Source organism: Sapajus apella, unplaced genomic scaffold (genome assembly GCF_009761245.1).
Source record: "Sapajus apella isolate SASKATOON/1434 unplaced genomic scaffold, GSC_monkey_1.0 scaffold25, whole genome shotgun sequence".
NCBI classification, from domain to species: domain Eukaryota; kingdom Metazoa; phylum Chordata; class Mammalia; order Primates; family Cebidae; genus Sapajus; species Sapajus apella.
Genome location: NW_022436965.1, coordinates 6595857 through 6618291, shown reverse-complemented (window position 1 = coordinate 6618291; position 22435 = coordinate 6595857). Strand labels below are relative to the sequence as shown.

General features: G+C 40.6%; 1 long non-coding RNA gene across 1 annotated transcript; it reads left to right on the top strand.

The window, feature by feature from the left end:
• The first annotated feature begins 2155 nt into the window (after positions 1-2155).
• Positions 2156-8824, top strand: LOC116559974. Its single transcript, XR_004272713.1, has 3 exons — positions 2156-2276; positions 2759-2852; positions 8458-8824. It is a non-coding gene; the product is annotated as an uncharacterized LOC116559974 (long non-coding RNA).
• The last annotated feature ends 13611 nt before the right edge of the window (positions 8825-22435 follow it).

The following is a 22435-nucleotide window of genomic DNA, read 5'->3' as shown; positions in this document are numbered from 1 at the left end:
AGCTGAAGCAAATCAGAACCCATCTATAGAGCTTTGGGTGAGAACAGCTTCTTCCCAGGTATATAACATGAAGCATGAGGGCAAGGTGAATACTTGAACAATAATGTGGGGCACTACTTGGAAGAGCTGAGGAGAAGGGTTAAAAACGTGTAGGTAGATAACCAGCAGACCAAAAATCTCTAGTACCCATCCCTATTTCATCATATCCCAGACCCCAGGCCAGGCCTTATCACATTATGCCTGGTTACTTGAGGATTTTCCAGCTGAATTCACAAATATCTCTTCTCCATTTGATCTGTATTCATTTATTTAGGAATTTCCATGCTTCTCTCCGATACTGTTACCTACTTTTCATCTTTACTTCCTGTATTAGTCTGTTCTCAAGCTGCTAAAAAAGACATACCCAAGACTGGGTAATTTATAAAGGAAAGAGGTTTAATGGACTCACAGTTCCACATGACTGGGGAGGCCTCACAATCATGGCAGAAGGCAAAAGAAGAGTGAAGGCACATCTTACATGGTGGCAGACAACAGAGCATGTGCAGGGGAACTCCCCTGTATAAAATTATCAGATTTCATGAGACCTATTCACTATCATGAGATCAGCATGAAAAAGACCTGCCCCCATGGTGAAACTACCTTCCACTAGGTCCCTCCCATGATGTGAGGGAATTGTGGGAGCTACAGTTAAAGATGAGATTTGGGTGGGGACATAGCCAAATCATATCACTTCCTTTTCTTTGACATGTCCTGGGATTATGTTTGCATTCCAGTCCTCTTTGCAATACAGATCAGACCTTCTCTCCCCTACTAGTGGGATATTCCTCAATCTCCTTTTTCTGTTTTTGTTTTGTTTTGTTTTAGCAAGCTTTCCCTGGCCACCTGTTAATTCCACCTTCCCTATGGTACTCCCCAAACACACCCTTCCATTCCTACTCATCCATCAAGATAAAATGCATGCAATGAAGTCCCATGTCCACATCCCACAGCATAAACAGATGGCACCAACAATAGATGCTCCATATTTTAGAGGTGAATGTAAACTGACTTGTGTTTATGTTTCTAAAATGGATGTGGTGTGTTTCTTCCACTTTATCCCCTTTGCACTTACTCAAAACTTTCTTTCAAAAGTAAGCAAATCAGCAAGAACTCTAATGCTTAAATCTTGAATTTAGGTGCTCAAACAAGAACCACAAATCTCATAGTAAAACCTAGTCCCATGAGAATCTAATGCAACTTGGGATGTGAAAATTATCTTAGTATTTAAATCATCTCCAGGAGTCGAGATGCTTATCTGATTCTCAAGATTGGAAGTTTCGCATGCTAGGATCCCAGACTCCTTTAGGATTTGATGATCAGATGTAAAAATCTCTGGTGATTTTGGAACATATTTTGGGCATTTTTTTCAAAACCCGTTTTTATTATTATCTAGACATGCTCCATCCAGATACTCCTCTGGTTTGGGGTCACTTCAGCCAGTGAATTTTTCCTAAGAACTCTTCTCTATCATTCCAAAGCAGCTCTCAGAAAAATCTCTTTTAAAAACATAGTTAGAAATGATAGGAGCCATCATCAAGAACAGATGGTTACTTTTTGTGATAAATAAATGCTTTAAAGACTTCTATTCACAGCATTAACTAAGGAAACTTGTCCATCCCCTAAGAGTTGCTGACTCCTTTCAGTTGGTTCTTTGCTAACATTGATATATGAGATTTGAGTTCTTTCTAAAAAATCTTTGTAAACTCATTAAAACAATGTTGTCAAACAGGAGCTTAAATGCATACATAGCTGGCTAGATGGACAGATGGAAATGCAAAAAAGCAAATAAACTAAAATATTAATAGTAAAATCTAGATGGTATGTTTATGGGTGTTCACTGTCTAATTCTTAAAATTTTCCTGTTTGAAAATTTTCCAAATAAAATGCTGGGGAGGAAAAGAATCTTAAAGAAAAAAAAAATGGATCAGATGAGGGAGAGGCAGTACACTGACATGCCTTGGAAGAAGCCTACGGACAGTAGGGAGAAGTCCATATAAGCATGGCATTACGGGGTAAAGACTGGAGGCTTTAACTGGGTGTAACAGGAGAATAGACACCTAATAGTTCCTGTGAGAAACTATCAGCAGTACAGCCAGCGGAGCATAAATGCTTTCTATCACTGTTCCTCCCGTTACAACCCAAATCTTATTCTCCTAACAGTCTGGCAGGAAGGAAGAGAAAATCTGAACCCTGTGCCAAGCATTTGCCTGGATTATCTTTTTGCAGGAAGCATGAAAGTAAGTTTTATACTGTGTATTTATTTACTTGTTGCATTCACAGCAGTGCTTACCTCTTTTCCATCTAGAATAACACTAGTTTTCTGAGGGAGACTCACCCACCATACTGAATGCAGACTTGGTGCCCTATCCTACCTGATAAAATGTGTGGACAAATAACCCGAGTGACCAACGTCAGTTAGGCACTTCAGGAAATTCTAATTGTGAATTAGAATTTCTAATGAATGGGAATGAATAGAAAATTGTGGATTTGACAACCTAGAGAGCTCAAAGAATGTTTTCATTAGTGCCTGCTACCTGGATCCTTTAGAACTCTCTGGATTCCTGTAATTTTGATTGGGCAGTATTGCCTCTGTTACAAAGAACTTTTAACTGACAGAAGGAATGTAGCTCCCATCTTAGGAATCAAGAAACCTAAGCTCAGAGGAATTAAGTGTCTTGGCTCATGTCAACATCTGATATTTGTACCTGAGTCTCTCCAGACTTCAAAACCTATCTACGATCCTGATGCTACTAGGCTTCCTCTAACTCTAGAGACTGGGTTCAATTCGGCACTAACTGGCTGGATGAGTTTGGGTAAGCTGCGTGCCAATTTTAATTTTTTTGATCTGTAAAATGGAGTAAAAATAGTCATCTATCTCACAGAGTTATGGTGAGGATAAAATAAGCTAATTTATGGATGGTGTTTGGGCATGTGTCTGGCACATAAGTGCTCAATAAATGTCCGCTGTGATGATGATGATGATGATATCAGTCACGGTTCTGGCAAAAAAAAAAAAAAAGAGGTGTTTGAGGAGAGTTTAATGCAAGGCTCATTAGAAAAGCAAGGGCAGGGTGATGGAGATGAACAAGGGATGGGTGAAGGGCCCCAGGGCTACAAAGAGCAGCAAGCTGTGGAACGGGCTGTCCAACAAGGCTGGCCTCTGTAGCTGTTTCTAAATCAGTGGCTGTGGCAGACACAGTCAACAGAGATTCAGCAAGGTGGGAGCCAGGTGGATAAATACCCTGTTTGTGCCCTCTCAGTTCACCCTCTATTTTCCTGCCAGTGCCGTGAATTGGCCAAACCTAACCGTAAGCTAAAGACAAAGAAGTCTGGCTGATGCTGTCCATACAGGTCAATGTCTAAGGACAAAAGCAGGTTGCAGAAAGGTAGATATTCAACCTGGAGACACACTTCCCTATCCTCTTATCTGAGTGAAAAACGTGTGTCCCCAGCACAGGTCATCTCCAGCCCATGCTCTCCAGCCCCTCTGCTGGATGAGGTTCTGTATTTGCAGGAAAGTTTTGAGACAATTTGGGAGTTCAAAGGTCTTAGTCTTGCCTGTGTTCCCCTAAATATTCCCATCCTATGTCTCAAGTTTCTACTCTTTGCTCCGTAACAAAACAGACATTGATGCAGTTCTCAGATGCTGGACTGGTCCTCACTCAGATTTGTTTCAAGATCGTTGGTAAACAGCTCTTTTAAAGATGCCATTAAGGTTTTCTTTCTTTCTTTTTTTTTTTTTTTTTTTGAGACAGAGTCTCACTCTGTTACCCAAGCTGGACTGTTGGTGCGATCTCAGCTCACTGCAACCTCCATCTCCCTGTTCAAGCAATTCCCCTGCCTCAGCCTCCCAAGTAACTGGGATTACAGGCGCATGCTACCAGGCCCGGCTAATTTTTTTGTATTTTAGTAGAGACAGAGTTTTAGCATGTTGGCTAGACTGGTCTCCAAATCCTGACTTCAGGCAATCCACCCACCTTGGCCTCCCAAAGAGCCGGCATTACAGGTGCGAACCACCGCACCCGGCCAGTTTTCTAATATTATTCTTGTGCCCTGAATGGACCTATGAAGCTGTTAGATTTTCCTTTCATCTGTGTACATTATCTAGGACTCACAGAAACAGCACAATCTTGATAATTACCATTGTCACTGTAGAAACTAAGGACCCTCACTAATTGATCTTTCCACAACTTGCCCTCTTCTTGCATTGCATCCTAATCTCTGTTACTAGGAATGATTTGAATAACATACCATGGATTATCCATATCTCATTTCCTTATGTCAAGAAGCCTCCATGTTCTCATTAAATATGTTAGCAACTTGTATCTGTTTTCTATTGCTGCTGTAACAAATTAGTACAAATTTATTGGATTAAAACAACTCACATTTATTTTCCTTCAGCTGTGCAGGTCAAAAGTCTGGATATAGGTCCCCCTGTGCTAAAATCAAGGTGTCTAAAAGACTGCATTCTTTCTAGAGACCATAGGGGATAATCTGCTTTGATGCCTTTCCCATCTTTAGAGGCTCCTGCTTTCTGTGGCTCTTCCATCTTCAAAGCCACTAATGGCCATTCAGTCTTTCCTACATCATGTCACTCTGGCACTGACTCTCCTGCCTCCCTCTTCCACTTTTAAGGACTCTTTTGATTGCATTGGGTAATCCAAACCTGGTTAACCAAGATAATCGCTATCTTTAGGTCAGCTGATTAGAAACCTTAATGCTATTTGCAAACTTTATTCCCCTTTGCCATGTGACATAATCTATTCACAGGCTCCAGGGATTAGGACACAGGCATCTTCGGAAGGCCATTATTCTGCCTACCACATAATATGATCCCAATACCATTTTAGGGTTCTGTTTCCTGAGGCCATTTGTAAAGGTATTATTCTATTCGTCTGGGTTCTATCAGGAAACAAATGACACACTCAAAAAAGATGATTGGAGAACATTTGGCAAAGAGACAATTGCAAAGATGTGGGCAGGAGAAAGGAAATCAACAAAGGATAATAAAGCACCCGAAGGACATGGACAGCAGGAGGGATCAGGGATTGGGGGAAGCAGTTAGCAGGGCCAGGTGATAGCTGTGGCCTTAGGTAGAGGAACACAGTCAGTGCCAAGCCATAGCCCAGCAGGGAAGTGACCAGGGGAATAGATACCCGAGTCTCTCTCCTCCTACCCTTTAACCTCCTTCCAGTGCTGCCAATTGGCCAAACCTGTACAAGGCAGATGTAGCCAAAGAAAGCCAGTATCCTAGGGCATGAAGCAGGTGGAGAAGGGTGAAAAATAGATCTATGGAGCCGATAGACTATAGCCTGCATATTATTTAACTAAATAATTTCTACTAAAAGGTAAATGGGACCTACCACCCAGCATGGCATTTGTATTTTAAAATAGCCATCCTAACTCAAATTAATCTATAAGTAGAAGTTATGGGGAGGTATTTTTGAGCTGCAAAGCCTAAAGCAAGTCCTATCTGTTAATATTAAGTTACACTGTAGAATGTGTACATCAACAACTAATAAAAACAAAGAGGTACCACATGTACATGGAAATACAGGATGTAAGTTATCCTTTTAAGAAAGGGAGGAATCACATGGATTTATTCCTTCACGACCATGAACTAAAAGTAATTTTATCCCATCACAGTGGTGATAGCACTGACTCAAAGGGTGTAGCCATGAAGAAACCATCATTTTTCCATTATTTGAGCAGGACTTTATAAATAAACATAGTGGTCATCATCACACTTAGGATAAAATGCTAGTCTGGCAGTGTATGTAGGTTATATGAACACTTCTTCATCTTGCCAGTAACGTTACTCAGACACATCATACCGTATTTTCCAATAACTACAGTGCAGGTATAGGTATAGGTCATGTTCTATGTGCATTAAAAAAAATAACAAAAAAAAAAAAAACAAACAAAACCCACCAGCTTGGCCAAGTACGCACTCAGGGAAAGGAGTTTCCTTCACGGTGGAGAATTTTCCAGGGAGAGACAGACACAGCTGTAGAGGAAAGAGCATTTCAGTAAACAAGAGAGTCTTCCAGGGAAAACTCTGTGCAAAAGAAATTCTTTTTCCTTCCTCAAACCACAGAGGTCTATAAATTCCTACCTCCAAAGTGTCGGGAAGGGTAAGATGTTACAGAGAGCAGTTGCTCTCTTAGTCCAGGTGAAGTTCAGGGAAGAATTACCCTTCCCAAGACTTCCACATGGCGTATATATTTGGAACAATTTCAATGGGAAAGAAATAGCGTATTAAGATATGCAGTGACTGAGGTCAAACTAAACTCCTGCATTGTAATTTTTTTAATGTTAAGAGTAATACATGTTTATTATACTAAAACATCTAAGCATTACAGAACCATATAAAGTGAAAACCAAAAGTTTTCTCCTTCACCTCTTTCTCTCCCTATTCCTCCTCTTCCTCCCTCTGCCTTTCCTCTCTCTGGCTATCTCTCTCTTTCATTCTCTCTCTTTATATCTGTCTCCAGCTACTTACAGACACAGGAATATGGTTATAGATACTCCTCTAAAACTGATCTGCTTTTAAGACATGCTCATCAAAGTGAAGAGGAATACCAGATTTACCATGGCATGGGATACAATATGAGAATTTCTATGTATTTTAACTAATCCTGTTTAATAGGTACTTGGGAGTATGTTATGTGAATTAGACGGTACTATACCATATGCATAAAAATTACGTATGTAAAATATTCACATATTGAAGGTGCATGGATGAAACATTTTTCTGACCAAAGTGCATGATTTAAAATTTTGGAGACCATTGCTGTAAGAGACTGAAATGTAAACATTTCAAAGGACATTAAGAGTATCTATCAGCTAATGTGTCAGCTAATAAAAGGAATATTTATAAGGTGCTTGCACTGTTCCAGCTGTTCTCCTTGCATTATGTCTTATTTACTATGCACAATGGCCCTATCGGGAAGGTACTATTATTTCCCCAACTTCTCAAAGAGAGAAACTGAAGCTCAGGAGTTTAGTAGATTGCCCAAAGCCACAGAGCTGGAAAATGGTCCTCCCAGGAAACAAACCCAGGTCTTTCTATCTAAAAATACAGTGCTCCTCAAACTACTCCATATTACCTCTTATCAGTCTGGTTTCCAGAAGTGACTCTACCATAGACTAAGGTAGAATTGAAAAGCAGCAACAGGAAGACAGAAGATGGAAAGCCCCTGGTTGACAAAAGAAGAGGGTCAGAGTCCAAAAAAAAAAAAATACTATCCCAGGCACACCTGCCCTACTGACAGGCAGGTAGCAGTTAATACCATGGTTTGTGCTGCAATTCTGCTGCAATTTGTAATGTAATTTCCATCCAAATATAATCCCTCTGTGTGGCAGATTATATTTTCCAAAGACATTGGCACAATACATTTCATCCTGCATGCACTTCCTACAAGATATTGAAATTGCTTCCATAAAAATGTATAGTCCATCTTTTTCTCCTGTTATAAAAAACTATGCAGCCATAAAAAAGAATGAGTTCACGTCCTTTGCAGGGACATGGATGAAGCTGGAAACCATCATTTTCAGCAAAGTAACACAGGAACAGAAAACCAAACACTGCATATTCTCACTTATAAGTGGGAGTTGAACAATGAGAACACATGGACACAGGGAAGGGAACATCACTCACCAGGCCCTGTCGGGGAGGCATGGGGCAAGGGGAGGGAGAGCATTAGGACAAATACCTAATGCATGCAGGGCTTAAAACCAGATGATGGGTTGACAGGTGCAGCAAGACACCATGACACATGTATACCTGTGTAACAAACCTGCATGTTCTGCACATGTATCCCAAAACTTAAAAAAAAAAAAAAACTTTTAAAATTAATCAATGAGTCCAGTCAAGTTGCAGGATACAAAATCAACATACAAAAATCAGTTTCATTTCTTTACACTAACGACCTATCTGAAAAAAATGATCGAGGAGACAATCTCACAGTAAAATAAAAAAGAATAAAATACATATGAATAAATTTAACCAAAGAAGTGAAAGATCTGTATACTGAAAACTATAAAACGTTGATAAAAGAATTGAAGATGACACAGATAAATGGGAAAATCCGTGTTCATTGATTGGAAGAATTAATATTGTTAAAATGTGCATTCTCCCCAAAGCAGTATACAGATTCAGAGTGACTACGAGAGATAATGGATATGCTACCTTGCTGGCTGCAGTAATCATTTCACCATGGATATGCGTATAAAGCATCATGTTGTACAACTTAAGTATACACAAGTAAATACACACACACAGGTGTTCATTTTCTCACCCCTCCTGAATCTGGAGGGCCTGTGACTATGGTGAAAGTGATGCTAACTGCCAAAGTAGATCATAAAAAGTGATACACTTTCCACCTGGACCTCATAAAGTTCATTTCTGTTATGCAGGCACCAATATGTGAGGAAACCCAGATCACATTAAGAGGCCACAAGTAAGTGTTCCAACCAACAGACCGTGCTAAGATCTCAGCTGACAGCCAGCCTCAACTGCCAAACAAGTGAGTGAAGACGACTCTCACCCAGCCATCATCTGACAGCAACTGCGTAAGAGACTTTGGCAAGAGCTGCCTGGCTGAGCGCAGTCCATCCCCAACACGTGAGAGACCATAACGGTAATTGTTGTCCTGAGCCACTAGGTCTTGGGGTGACAGATGGCACAGCAATAGATAAGGAGAACACTGTTGTGCCCCCTGTGGCCATGTAAGGACAATACATCACCAGAAATAGAAAAGCCCTCTTAATGGCTGGTCCTGAATACACCCACATTTTTCCTTCAGGTTTTCCCCTTTGGGTTGCCATTTGGTCATGTGGATTCAGCTTCTGCTGAAGCCTGGGAGACCCTTTCTCCTGTAGCTTCCTTCCCTCTTTCTCCTTCTTTTCTATCCTCTGTCCTCCCGACTCAGTGGAACATATTCCTTGCTACATCTGGGAAGGTCCCGGTAGATCCACACACGTGGAGGTTCTACCTGGAAGATGTGGTGGAATTAAGCTGAAGCCTTTGGTATTTTTCAAGTAGTCTCTAGAAGACAAATAAATGTCTCTTATTTAACATAAATTGCCTCTCATCCCTTAATATAGAAGATCTCTCTTCCTTTCCACCAGACATGAGGAAAAAACCCTTCTGGTCACAAATATAGTAACTATTAGTAAACATATATAACCTGTCTTTTGTTTAGGGCATATTCTTTTCCCCAGAATAACTCCTCCAGCTAGTCTCTCAGACTGACCTTAGACCTTGCCTCCTAAAGAAAAGTTTCCCTGACTCACTCCCCCACCACTGAGTCTGTGGCTGTGGCTGCAGCTGTGGTAGGTTTCCAGCCTAGGTTCCACCAACATCCTAAAAACCCTCTACTTGAATTATATTGCAGTTGCCTATTGCTGTCTCTGTCCTTCATTGGACTGTAAGCCCTTTGAGGGCAGGGATGTGTTTCAGTTATTCATTATTGTATCATCTAGTACCAGGCAGTCCCTGACACTAAGACTTTTTCAATAAAAGAATAAATTTTAGAAATCTCCATGTCATTCCCTCTTCTTCAGATCAAGTGAATACCTGTACCATTTTTAAGGACCTCTGAAAGGCATCCTAGTAGTTTGCTTGGCATGTGCTTCTGATACTGTGAATCACAATTGTAGAATTCAACCAGTCAAAAGTTCACCAAAACAAAAATACCCGTGGTAGAGTGATGGGTATCTTATCGCTTCTCAAAGCACTGCTTCCCATTTTCTGAACATCTCACGTTCCTAGAAAGGCCTTTCACATATTCAGAATTGGTCTATCTTCTTGCCATTTCCCTCTTGGCCCCAATACTATTGGTATTTGGAACAACCTAGATTTAATCTTAGTCTTTTTATTCTGATTTGTAAAACATTCCCTTCATTAAAATGAAAATTCTCTGACAAAAGGATAATGCATTAAGTTGGTCAATATTTGGCTCAAAATTGCTGATCAAGGAAGGCATGTTTTAAAGAGAAATTAGTGTGGTGTGTGGAAGAAGGGTTAATTTGGAGTATAGGGTGGATGGAGAGGGAGCCTCAATGGTCAGAAAAGCAGGTGCCTCTGAACACCTGGGAGTCTCTGATGGGATAAGGAGTCCCAGGAGAAGAATATGGTTGAACACCAAACCCAGGCTTTCTCTATTTAACCACTCTGCTAATGGACTGCCCAGGCTGTGGGAGGTTGACCAGCAGCCCCACCTGTTTTGAGAAGCCTATCACTCAGGCTCTGTGACTGAGCCTGGAGCACACATAGAAGGGTCTGTGAAATAAGGCTCCCGGCACGGCCAGCCTCCTGGTGTTCTGGGGAATTCCAACCATTTTGGAGCAGGGGCTGTAAGTATTGTGTTATCTGGAGGTATTTCAGATGAATATCCAAGATTGGTGTCTGTTCTGGAGCGGGTGGAAACAGGGAGAAGTCCTAGTTGTCTTGCTCACCCTGGGATTCCCAACCCTAGCTCAACATTTAGAAAGAAACCCAGTTCCTGGCATCCTGAGCATCAAATGTGCTCTAGGGAGTCAATCCAATCCTGAGTGCAGGAAAATCCTACCCAGGACAATTTCAGAAGTTTATAATTGATATCACTTGGGTGGTTTTGAGAAACAACAGTTTGGTAAGAGATAAAGTCTTTTTTGGAATATATTATTCAAAAGTGAAAGCCGCACATTTCTGCGGTTTGTGTATTTGGTTTTGTGGAGGTCTTTCTCCTCCCCCAGGCCATGTGAAGACTTGAAAAGAGGAGAAAATCTATAGAATAAGAATCGATTCTAAACTACTCATTGATTTACTAAGGAGAAATGTGAGTGATTTAAGTCCCTGGGGTTGGAAGGTTCTCCATTCCCCACCTCCCATTGGTGCTGGTAAATTTCCCGGAGAATGAGGAACAGCTGCTTCCAAAGTCAGGGTCCTCTGGCAACTGCCCTTGAAAAGGGTTCGGTCATCAGCTATGGAATCAGCTGTTTGTTTCTTTCCCCCAACATAGGAAGACACTCGAAAACAGAGAAATTGAAATATCCTTTGTCTAAGGACAAGAGAAGAAAAATAAATGTGATTCTTTGTTTCTTTTTAAGTCTTTTTTTTTTTTTTTTTGGAGATAGAGTTTCGCTCTTGTTAGCCAGGCTGGCACTCCATGGTAATTTTCTTCTTACCGTGCTGTCTTCTCTTTCACTTACATATTTCTCACCACATTTTTCTTAAAAGTAGTGTTTGCCTGGCATCTAAATTTGGCTTTCTTTCCATTGGAAAACCTCACCTTAAGTGGCTGGTCCATTCCTGTAGCTTCAGTTACCAAATGTATGCCTATGACTCCCAACGCTGTATTCTCTCCCTGATGGTGTCCCTCCAGCTCAAGACCCAGTGACCTCCTGGCATTTTCATGTGAATGGTCCAGAGATTCCTCTAATTTATATCTCACACCGAACTCTCCACTTTCTCATTTCTTTTCTCAACCGGCTCTATCTCCTACCTTCCCACCACCATGCAAGGATTTGCCCAAAACAGAAACATGGACCTCTCCCCCATCATCCATGTCAAGTTAGTAATCAATTTTTGTCGGTTGTTCCTACTTAATCCTCTCACTTTTTCCTATCTGCTCTGTCACTTCCTTAGTTCAAGCCACTGTCATCTCCCATCTCCTGATGGATCGCTCTGCCTTCTGTTTAACCCCCAGCAGTTCATCCATTATCCACGGTGCAAGCTACGTGACCTTTCTTTAGGTAAAACTTGTCTGCGTTACTCCCAAACCTCCAAAGTCCTTTGAGGGTAAGATCCATATACCTTGGAATGCCCTGCAAGGCCCTTCAAGATATAAGGTTTCTGCCAGTTTCTCCTGCCCCATCCCTCCCCATTGCCCTCTCATGCCACAGTCGTGTTGAAGTGCCTTCCATGGGACCACAGCTCTCTCTGGCCTCTGGAGCTTTCTAAATGCTCTTTATTAGATTCAGACTACTTTTCTACACCATTAACTTGCCTGTTTTTCAAGGCTTGTAACAGAGCACACCTTCTTCAAGTTAGATTCTTGCAGGTATTGAAATCTGGGCTAAGACATATTGTGTGCTTTACTGAATCTCCCATAACACTCTTTTCTTCTTTTTTGAGGTGAAGTCTGACTCTATCACCCAGGTTGGAGTTCAGTGGCATGGTCTCAGCTCACTGCAACCTCCACCTTCCAGGTTCAAGCGATTCTCCTGCCTCAGCCTTCCAAGTAGCTGGGATTACAGGCACCTGCCACCAGGCCTGGCTAATTTTTGTATTCTTAGTAGAAACAGGGTTTCACCATGTTGGCTAGGCTGGTCATGAATTCCTGACCTCAGATGATCCACCTGCCTTGGCCTCCCAAAGTGCTGGGATTACAGGCGTGAGCCACCATGCCTGGCCTGTTTCTTTTTAAGTCTTGCTTTCTCCTCCAATGCTGAACATTGAATAGGCACTACACAAAAACCATGTTTCATAAAATCTTGATACTAGTTTAACAGACTACAGTTAGTGGTCGACTTACGACCATGGTTGGGACCGTGGACCGGTCGTAACACGATTTGGTCGTAAGTTGAGTAGGCTATATGTACAGTTGAAATGGTGCACGCGGAGATGGTAGTGCTGCCGGAAGCTGGTCTGCACTGTTGTACGCCCAGCTGGGCAACGTTTGCGCTGCCAGACACGGAGCAGTCATGGCTAGCGATTGTGGTCGTAAAGTCGAATGGTCGTTAAGTTGCATAGGTGGTAAGTCGATCAATACCTGTATTGTAATGAAAAAAGAAAAATCCATAGGCTACATCTGGGCAACACAGATTCTGGTTATCCTTATGTAATGGAATCAGCTCTAAGCCAGCGTTAACTTGACTAGAATTTCAGAAGTGGGTTATTATTCCATGAAGATCACACACACACATATGCATGCATACATACCACATCACACACGCATGCACACATACATACACACCACATCACACACACACATGCACATGTACATACACACCACATCACACACACACACATGCACGCATACATACCACATCACACACCCATACATGCACACATACACACACACCACATCACACACACACATACATGCACATATACATACACACTGCATATCACACACACACAAATAAACACACTTACCAGTACGGATGCACCCCTTCATTTCTGCTAATATTCCTAGATATTTAGTGCTGTTCAGTCTAGCATTAAAGCTCTTTATTGCTGTTGAGAATAAATTCCTGACAGAGAAAGGTCAATTTCCTGAATGAGAAAAGGAAGGGCCATATCAGGCTGAGAGTAGAAAAGAATATCTTCCCATGAGCCTATTCTTAAGGATAGGGTAAGGCTACCCTTTAGTGCTTAATCAAAGAGCAGTGAATGCCAAATAAAGGGAGAATACCTGTTCAAGAAAAGCCAAGATGTTGTAGAGCATACAAAATAGTGGCAAATCACTGAACAGTTCACACGTGGGTCCATCATCTAGGAATATTAGAGAAATGAAAAGTGGAGCATCTCGACTAGCGTGTGTGTGGCCGGTGGGGGGGGGGTGCAGCAGGGGGGAGAATGTGGTGTGTGTGTGTATGCATGCACCTGTGTGTATAGCTTTCAGGGTGGCATATTTTCTCTTCTCTTTGCTGATCTTTTTTCTTCTTTCTCAGAATTCTTGGAAATATATATAATACAGGGGCAAGCTCTTTAATCCTTTTGCCACAGAGACAACGAATCCTGCCTGACTCCACAGGAAGGATGGGTGTTGCCTTCTTTCTTTCCTCTCTCTTATGTTTTTCTTCTGTGACCATAGAGTAATGTCTTGTTTGTTCTGAGTTTTATTTTCTCCAGTCAGATTGTCAAAAACATTCAGGTTCACTCAGTCTTTTAACTCCACCCATTTTTACTGATATACCTCTGACCCACACTCTTATTAGAGGAATTAGGCTAGCCATTAATAATTCCTCATCTACTAATTCTTTAAAGAAACCAGAAAGAGGAGGATGTGTAATTCATATTTATTTCTGTATCATATGAAAGAATCCTAATTCTGGGTACGTCAAGTATTTAAATAGTACTTATTGACTTATTAACAGGAATGCTTTGGGTAAAACATGAACCAAGAGATAAAAACATGTCTTCAGAAACTTTTCTTTCCACTTCTCAATTTCTCTTATATCCACTTTGTTTTATTTTATATGCAGTCTGTACTAATCAGGGTTTGTGGTTGCAAAACTCAGAAGCTAAATCTGGCTAAGCAAAACAGAAAGGGTTTTGATGAGAAGAATCCTGAGTAGTATACAGAATAGAAGGGAAAGGCAGAGAAGCAGTCTTGGAAAGAAAGCAGCAAGTAAAGGAGACTGAGAAGCAGGGTGCACAGGCAAGAGCAGCTATGGGAAGAGACTCCATCGCCGCGAGATCCACGCCTGGTAGGCGCTTGGCGCATAGCCGCTGGACTCAACTCTGCTGTTGCCAGAGTGTGTGACTTCTCACAATCCCTGAACTTCTTATCACTCTCCCCAGATCCATGTCATAAAATATATTCTAACTCTACACTCCGGAACTAGGTAGACAACCATAATGACTGTCTGCAGTTACTGCTGAGATGCATCTGTCTGAGGCTCACTTTTTACTTTAACCCCGATGAGCCTCACTCTGACCAGTGGATGGCAGCGGCATTCTGGGTCCTCAGGAATAAATGTTCAGAGCCAGGTTCCAAAAATCCCTCCTCCCCAAGAAGTATTGTTCGGTTGCCCTGGTATACATTCATGAATGTTGTTGGGGACTGCTTGGGGACAGTCACAGAGGCACTTTAATAAAGATTTCTCGATTGCCTGTCATTCAGAGTGCTCTGGGATTTGTGAATTGATTCATATCTGGGAAATGGGAGAGTCATCTTTGTTCAAGTAAGGGCTTTTTTCAATAGAACTGAAAGGTTTTAGTCAAACAGATCAAACTGGGATTTAGTTGCTGTCCATGAATTTCAGTTTAGGGACCCTGTAATCAATTAACCACTATGGTTCAAAATCTTCAGTTATTCCCCGTACACCTGCTGCCTATTATGGTAGCCATATTCACTTGTCTCTGCTGGTTAAATGCTGTTATTTGATTTTATGCTATCCCAGGATCCTGATATTATGGAACCCAAGACAATTTTGGCATTCCTTACCCCACCACTGGCTACCCCTAGATTGCAGAGTGCAGCCACTAGAGTGCTGTTCAAAGATGTCGGCAATGCAACCCTCACCAATGTATTGGGTGGGTTTGGTGATATATGGACCCTCTTGGGGAATATCACTAAAGGGTAGGTGTATAGGTTCCCAGTCTGAATCTACTCCGGCATTCCCAGTCCCTTAAATCTTTGTGTTTTGTCCTATGCATGATTCAGAGGAAGCTTTTGCATGTACATTTCGTTTTGTTTATGCTGTCATCTCCTAAGGCAATAGTCTTGCCTGTATAGTGGAGGCCATATGGGCATTTCAAACTTTAGTAAAGACGGAAATGCCAAAATCTACCTTTTTTTTTTTTTTTTTTTGGAGATAGGGTCTGGCTCTGTTACCCAGGCTGGAGTACAGTGGTGGGATTATAACTCACTGTAGCCTCAACTTCCTGGGTACAAGTGATCCTTCCACCTCAGCCTCCCACGTAGTTGGAACTACACGCATGCGCCATCATGCCTGGCTGATTTTTGTATTTTTTGTAGAGACAGAGTTTCATCATGTTGCCCAGTCTGGTCTCCACCTTCTAGGTTCAAACAATCTGCCCACCTAGACCTCTCAAAGTGTCAGGATTACAGGTGTGAGCCGCTACGCCCAGTCCCACAACTTCTTTTTAAGTTAAAATTAAATGAGGAGTTACACGTCTTACTTTTGCTCATATCTTAAGTTTTTTACACAGTTATTCATATATAGCTGCAAAGAGACCAGGAAATGTGGTTCGTAACTGTGTGGCCGCATATTTGGGAAGAAGGAATGAAAAGATTTTGAATAACAACTACTGGTCTGCCAAACAAACTTAACCAAGAAGGAATTTATAGAAGGACATAGAGTAGTTTACAGGATTATTAGAAAGCTTCAGAGGTAGGAATATAAAACAGGCAATACCCAAAGGTTTCTACATAGCTGGGAATACAACCAAGTTCATGCCCCAAAAATGGTCTAGTTAAGATGCTACTGCAGATGGATACTTGTTTCAAATATGTCTGTAAGTGCCATAATTGAACATTTCCCGCTGTCATTGGATTTTTCACTCCAGCATTTTTGTGTTTAATCACTACTTTTGCAGCTTTACGTCACAACCTTAATATCTGAAATAGTGGGGAGGTGAGTCACATTGATGAGGTTCAGTCTGATTGACTGAGTCACAGCTTTCAGAGGTAGGGAGAAAGAATGTTTGATCTCTTTATTATTAGAGTGAGTGTCAGGATCCTGCCTCTTGCTAAGGGATACACAATAGAGATCTCAAATTGGAAGACGGTTTGGATGTTGAGTAGCCTAAGACAAGCACCTACTTTATAGACTCTTGTCTTTTTAGTGAAGGCTATAGTATAGTAAAAACATAGCTTTTTTTTTTTTTTGAGACGGAATCTCGCTTTGTCACTCAGGTTGGAGTTCAGTAGCACCATCTCAGCTAACTGCAACCTCCGCCTTCTCGGTTCAAGTGATTCTACTGCCTCAACCCCCCAAGTAGCTGGTATTGCAGGCATGTGCCACCAGACACAGCGAATTTTTGTATTTTTAGTAGAGGTAGGGTTTCACCATGTTGGTCAAGCTGGTCTCGAACTCAAGACCTCAGGTGATCCACCCACCTCGGCCTCCCAAAGTGCTGGGGTTACAGACATGAGCTACCATGCCCGGGCAAACTTTTATATGCACTGGGAAACCAAAAAAAAAAAAAAAAAAGTGTGGCTTGCAATATTCACTTTATTGTGATGATCTGGAACCAAAACTGCAGTATCTACGAGGTATGCCTACAACATATGTTGCTTGCTATTTTCTCCTTATTAAATGGCAGACTTCAGCCTAGTCATATTCACTCACATGAAATCCACCCAACTACACATTTTCTGCTGCCACTGAATCTTTAATCCCTTAATAGGATGCCTCAGTTACTGCATCTATTCACTGGACGTTATATATGACTGTTACTACACTATATTTTGGAATGTATATTATTTAAAATTGCAAATAAGATTCTACCCTTAAAATATTCATAAAAGTGAGTATGAAAGTGCTATAAAAACAACATGTTGTGTTTATAATTTGCCATTTTGTTTCCTGCCTAATTATTTAAAAAATTAAAACTTCGATATTTTGGATGTGTTCTAAAATTTCATCTTATTTATAAAAAGTGTGCTGGGAATTTTATCCAATATAGATAAATTTAAGATAATCCATGTGGCATCAAAATACTTTAAATTACTTAGCAGCTATGATTGTTTGAAATTAGTTCTTCCCTTCCCAAGAATTGCTTTCCCTGTGGGTGAAAGCAGACTCTGGCTGAGGTTTTGTAATGCTATAATGATAGGAAAATGCTAGAAAAAGACAGAGGAGATTAGTGCCAGTGTGCAAACAGTAGAGACGCTAAACCTGTGAGGTTAATTTTAGTCAGTTCTACTAAAAAGAAAAAAATTTTGAGTATGAGCCTATAGGGATAAAACAAGATGATATAGGCAGAGCAGAATAGTACATTTGATAAAGTGTATGCCAAGGCAAAGATCTTTTATATTGAGTAATACAGAGCAGAAGACCGGTGATTAAACCCAAACCATAAGACTTAACCGTAGACTGGAGGGCCTTTCTCCGGACAGGATTTGTAACCAGCAGACAGGTTTACATCCTAGTTTCATTGCTTACTACCTATATGAATTCTACAAATCTTAGTTTTCATGCTTGAAAAATGGCTGTAGTAGTCCTTGCCTCTTAGGATTCTTGTAGAAATAAGAGGCAAATTGCCTAACAGGGTTCATGGCACATGGACACTCAGTAAACATGTACCGATCCCTTGACAGCAGACTAAAAGAAAAGGGTCACTACTCTGATCTTGGTACAGGGTGTGGCAAAGGATTTTTGCTCTGGCTTCTGAAAACTTGTCTAAGTCAAGGTTTACAGAAAGGATGTCTGGCACTGGGTTAGTTATTGCTTCAAGTGACAGGAATGCCCCAAAGGGAAGTTATACTCTAGATTTTCCTGGATGCAACCATTTATGCTGTAGAAAGAGGCCAGGAGCAAAGTAAGCTGCTTCTGAATAAGAGAAAAACTGTCCTTGTGTGCCGTGATGGTAATGTTAACAAAGGCAGTCATTTTCCTAACCAAACTGATTATTTATCCAAAAGTGAGATAAAAACAATATTTTTTTCTGGAACCCCATAAAGCCTGAAGGGAAGGCTAGGAAAAGGAACAAGCTCAAGAAACTGGACAATGTTCAGATCAGTAGCTTTGGAAGAGCCTCCTCATTCTTATGTCACTGCAGACTTAATGCTCACAATATGCCAGTGTCCGCACATTTTTATTTTGAGCATGAAATAATGACAGGCAATTTAAAACGATGACCACCACTTTCGTGTTTCCTTAAGAAATGGACCAATTTTCTCATCTATTCTGGCATATGGCATAGTGTGTGTGTGTGTGTATGTGTGAGAGAGAGAGGGAGAGAGAAAGAAAGGAGGGGTGCAACAAGAGAATAATCAAACAGATGACTCACACGACATTCTGACCTCACTAAAGGGACAGAGAATCTAAAAGTTCAAAATTAGCTTCTCTAGGATATAGTATAAAATAGTCTGCTATCAAGGGCTAGGCAAATGTTAATTGACAGTCCATGTGCCATGCACCATCTTAGGCAGTTGACATGGTCTAAAATTGCCATGGCAACCACTATTGCCTTAAGCAACGTAAGATTAAAAGGATTTCTGTTGTTTTTAACTTTAATTTTTATCAAAACAATACTCATACTTGGCGAAAATAAAATAATGTAGTAGAACTCAGGAAAACTGATATTTTCTCATTCAGTCCTTGACATACGGTCGTTTCTTCTGATTGTTTCCATATTTAATTTTTTGGCTAGTTATTTTCATAAACGTAGTTAATATAATTATAACTCTGTGTCCTGATGTTTCATTTACAGTTATTATCAATTAACTCATGAGAAATGAAATTTATTTCACAGTCTCTTCCTTCTCATCCTCTTCCCAATATTTCATATTATTTTTAACTTTTCCATTAGTTTCATAACGTTAAATAATATGATTACAATCATTTGTTTCCCTGTATTTTTCCAAGTTGGAAAGTGGCTTCATTTATCCTCCACATTTCTCTCCTCTCTCATATTTCATCTTCTGTCAGCTCTATATGATTTTACATTGTCAGATACTTATTAAAAATTAAATTATGTCTGAAAATTTCACTAAAATTCCTGCTTTACCTGTAGATTGACTCTAAATCTGAACATGAATAATCTTCACTTTAGTATCACAATGTAAAAGTAGTTTACTGCTTGGCCAAGCATTGTATAAGGATTACTTTTGATTTTCTATTGTTTCAAGGTCAGGATTCTTGCGTTATTTAAAAAAAAAAAAAAGATTTCTAGCATTAAAATCAAATAGATTTTCCTTTTCCCCTCTATTTCACTTGCCTAAATAGATAGGACGTTTTTGTTTGCCTGTCATTGTACCATACTTTTATGATAGGATTTTTATTTTTTCTGAAGTCCTTTTTGCCCCTCTCTTATTTGAGAGAAGAGGGTCATTTCAGACGTTTTTGTTTTTTTCTTGAGGTGCAGTCTTCCTGTGTTGCCCAGTCTGATCTCAAACTCCTGGCCTCAAGCAATCCTTCTGCCTCTGCCTTCCAATGTGCTGGGATTACAGGCGTGAGCCACTGCACCCAGCCCAGGTTTTTATTCTCTCCTCAATGATGGCCAGTTTTGATCATACATTTCACTCCATTCACACTTCCTTGCTGGTCCCCTCTGCTTCTGGTTTTAGTCTAAACCGAAGTTCTCTAGATCTGGTGCAGATGTCATCCTGAAGATTCTCATCATTGTGTAACCAGTTTGAATTCATGGATTCTTGAATTTCAGATCTTCCTTTTTCTTTTTTCTTTCAATGACAATGGAGATTACTGTAGTGCCTAAGACAAGTTGCTTGCAACACATTTTCTGAGTGTTTGCATGCTTTAATCTTACATTATTGGCCAGGTAAAATTTCAGTATGAAAATAATTTTCTCCGGGGAGCCTAAAGCACTCCATTTTTTTGTCTTGTTTTGTTTTGTTTTAATAGATGGGGTCTTACCCTCCTGATGAAGCTCAGTGCAGTGGCATGATCATGGTTCACTGCAGCCTCAACCTCTCAGGTTTGAGGGATCCTCCCAACTCAGCCTCCCCAGTAGCTGCCACTTTAGGCATGCACCACCATGCCCAACTAACATATTTTTATTTTTAGTAGAGACATCTTTTGTTTACTAGCACCCACTGTTAGTCTTCAGAAGTCTGATGACAGTCTGATTCTTATTCAAGTGAACTGTCTTATCTCTCTGAAAGTTTCTTTTTAGTGTTTTGTAATTTTATGAGGATGTATCTAAGTGTAGGCCCTTTTTTATACATTGCACTAAACACTCCACCTGGTTTTCAGTTCTAGAAATTTTTCTTGTGTCTTTTTTTTTCTGAAAATTTTATTAATAGGATACTGACTTTCATGGATTACTCCTCTAATGTCTTTTATATTTTGTATATTTCATATTTCTATCTCTTTGATTTATTATCCTGTATTCTGAGAGACTTCTCCACTTTAATTTTCAATCCTTCCATTGAATGTCTAATTTCAGTAATCACTCTTCTAATTTCTAAGAGCTCTTTCTTCTTCTTTGTCCGATTTTGTAGAACATCTGTGGCAACTATGGAGTAGCACCCTCAGATCTCCCTTTAAGCAGAATCAGCTGGAAAGGATGCACTTAACTGACAGCGTCCAGATGTGGTAAGTTTGGAATCCCTGCGACATTGAATCCATGCCCTTGCTACCTAGGAAGCCCCAGCCAATGACTGAACATGGTGGAGACTCCAGAGCCTGGTGGTTTCTGTCAATTGAGATACCCTAAAGTGCTGGCTGAGATTTTCTTAGAGCTGTACTACAGCCTGAAGCTCTTCCTTTCCAGTCCTCTTTCCTTCCCCTCTCCTTTCATAGCCTATTAGACCTGCATCACAGTCTGAAAGCATATTTCTCTGCCCACTCCTGCTGCCTCTTGCCTTTATCTTCCAAAGTCATTGCCCCCAGTACATCTCTTGCACTTCTCGTCTTGGCTTTTGCTTTCTAGACGACTAGAATTGGCATACCATCCTATCTTGGTTTATGAACATACTCGCTTCCTACATCTATCTATTTTACTTATTTTTATAACACCCAGTACATCTAACAGGGGACATTTCACGTGTGGGCTCAAATTGCATGGTAGAAAGCTGGAATTAACTAGACAAAAGGGTGTCCTCTGCTCATTGCAGAGGTAAAGGAGGAGGTTAGGTGCACCTTTCCCCCAACTTTCCAGAGGAGGCAACATTTGTAGTAATTCTAAAAGATGAAGAAAAGGCAATATTACAGGAAAGTATGATTTTCTTCCATCTGCTTCTGCATACAAAAATTTTCAGATTTTGTGGCAAGATATGCCACTGCCTCGTTCAGATCACCTGCACCAAGAATCATGCAATGCCTTACACTTTTAGTTCTCCTAGCACTTGCCCAAGTCTTGTTTTGCCACTGGGTTTTAGGAATTTGGAGGACAGGGACTGTGACTTCTCTTCAGTGCCTATAATAACAATATTGAGAGTTGAGCCGTTGTTTATAATTAGCCATGTGCTAATTATATGCCTAGCCAGGTAAGGTGGTAAACACTTTGTACCTCTTGTTTCATGTGAAAACACAAAATCTCTGAGAGGTCATGTAAATGGCACAAGGCCCCACAGTTAGGATGGGGCACACATCTGGCTTCCCCCAGAATCTACACTCTCTATCACATCCATATTGCCTCCGCCTGTACCTGACACACAGAGGACACTCAACAGCTGTTGATCCATTGGTTGAGCTACAACTGTTATTACCTATATACAAATAAGTAACAGAAATCTAATTTACTGTCATGTAATATATGCTCTATAGATCTGTGATGGGGAACAAATGAATATTCAGGGCTAAGGAAGCCTCATACATTCTCAAACATTATCTTGCTAGGAGAAAGCACGCTGTTTATCAATACTAAATCCTTTATTTTACACGAAGTTCCCTGACCCTGGGAAGCTCTAATAGTAAGTGCTTTTTTATCTTTGAAATAAACATTCTTATTAAGAGGCAGAATATAACAAATCTCTGATTTTTGCTCTTATAGCATGTCATTTAAGGCCTCTGTGGGAGAGGAGGTAAG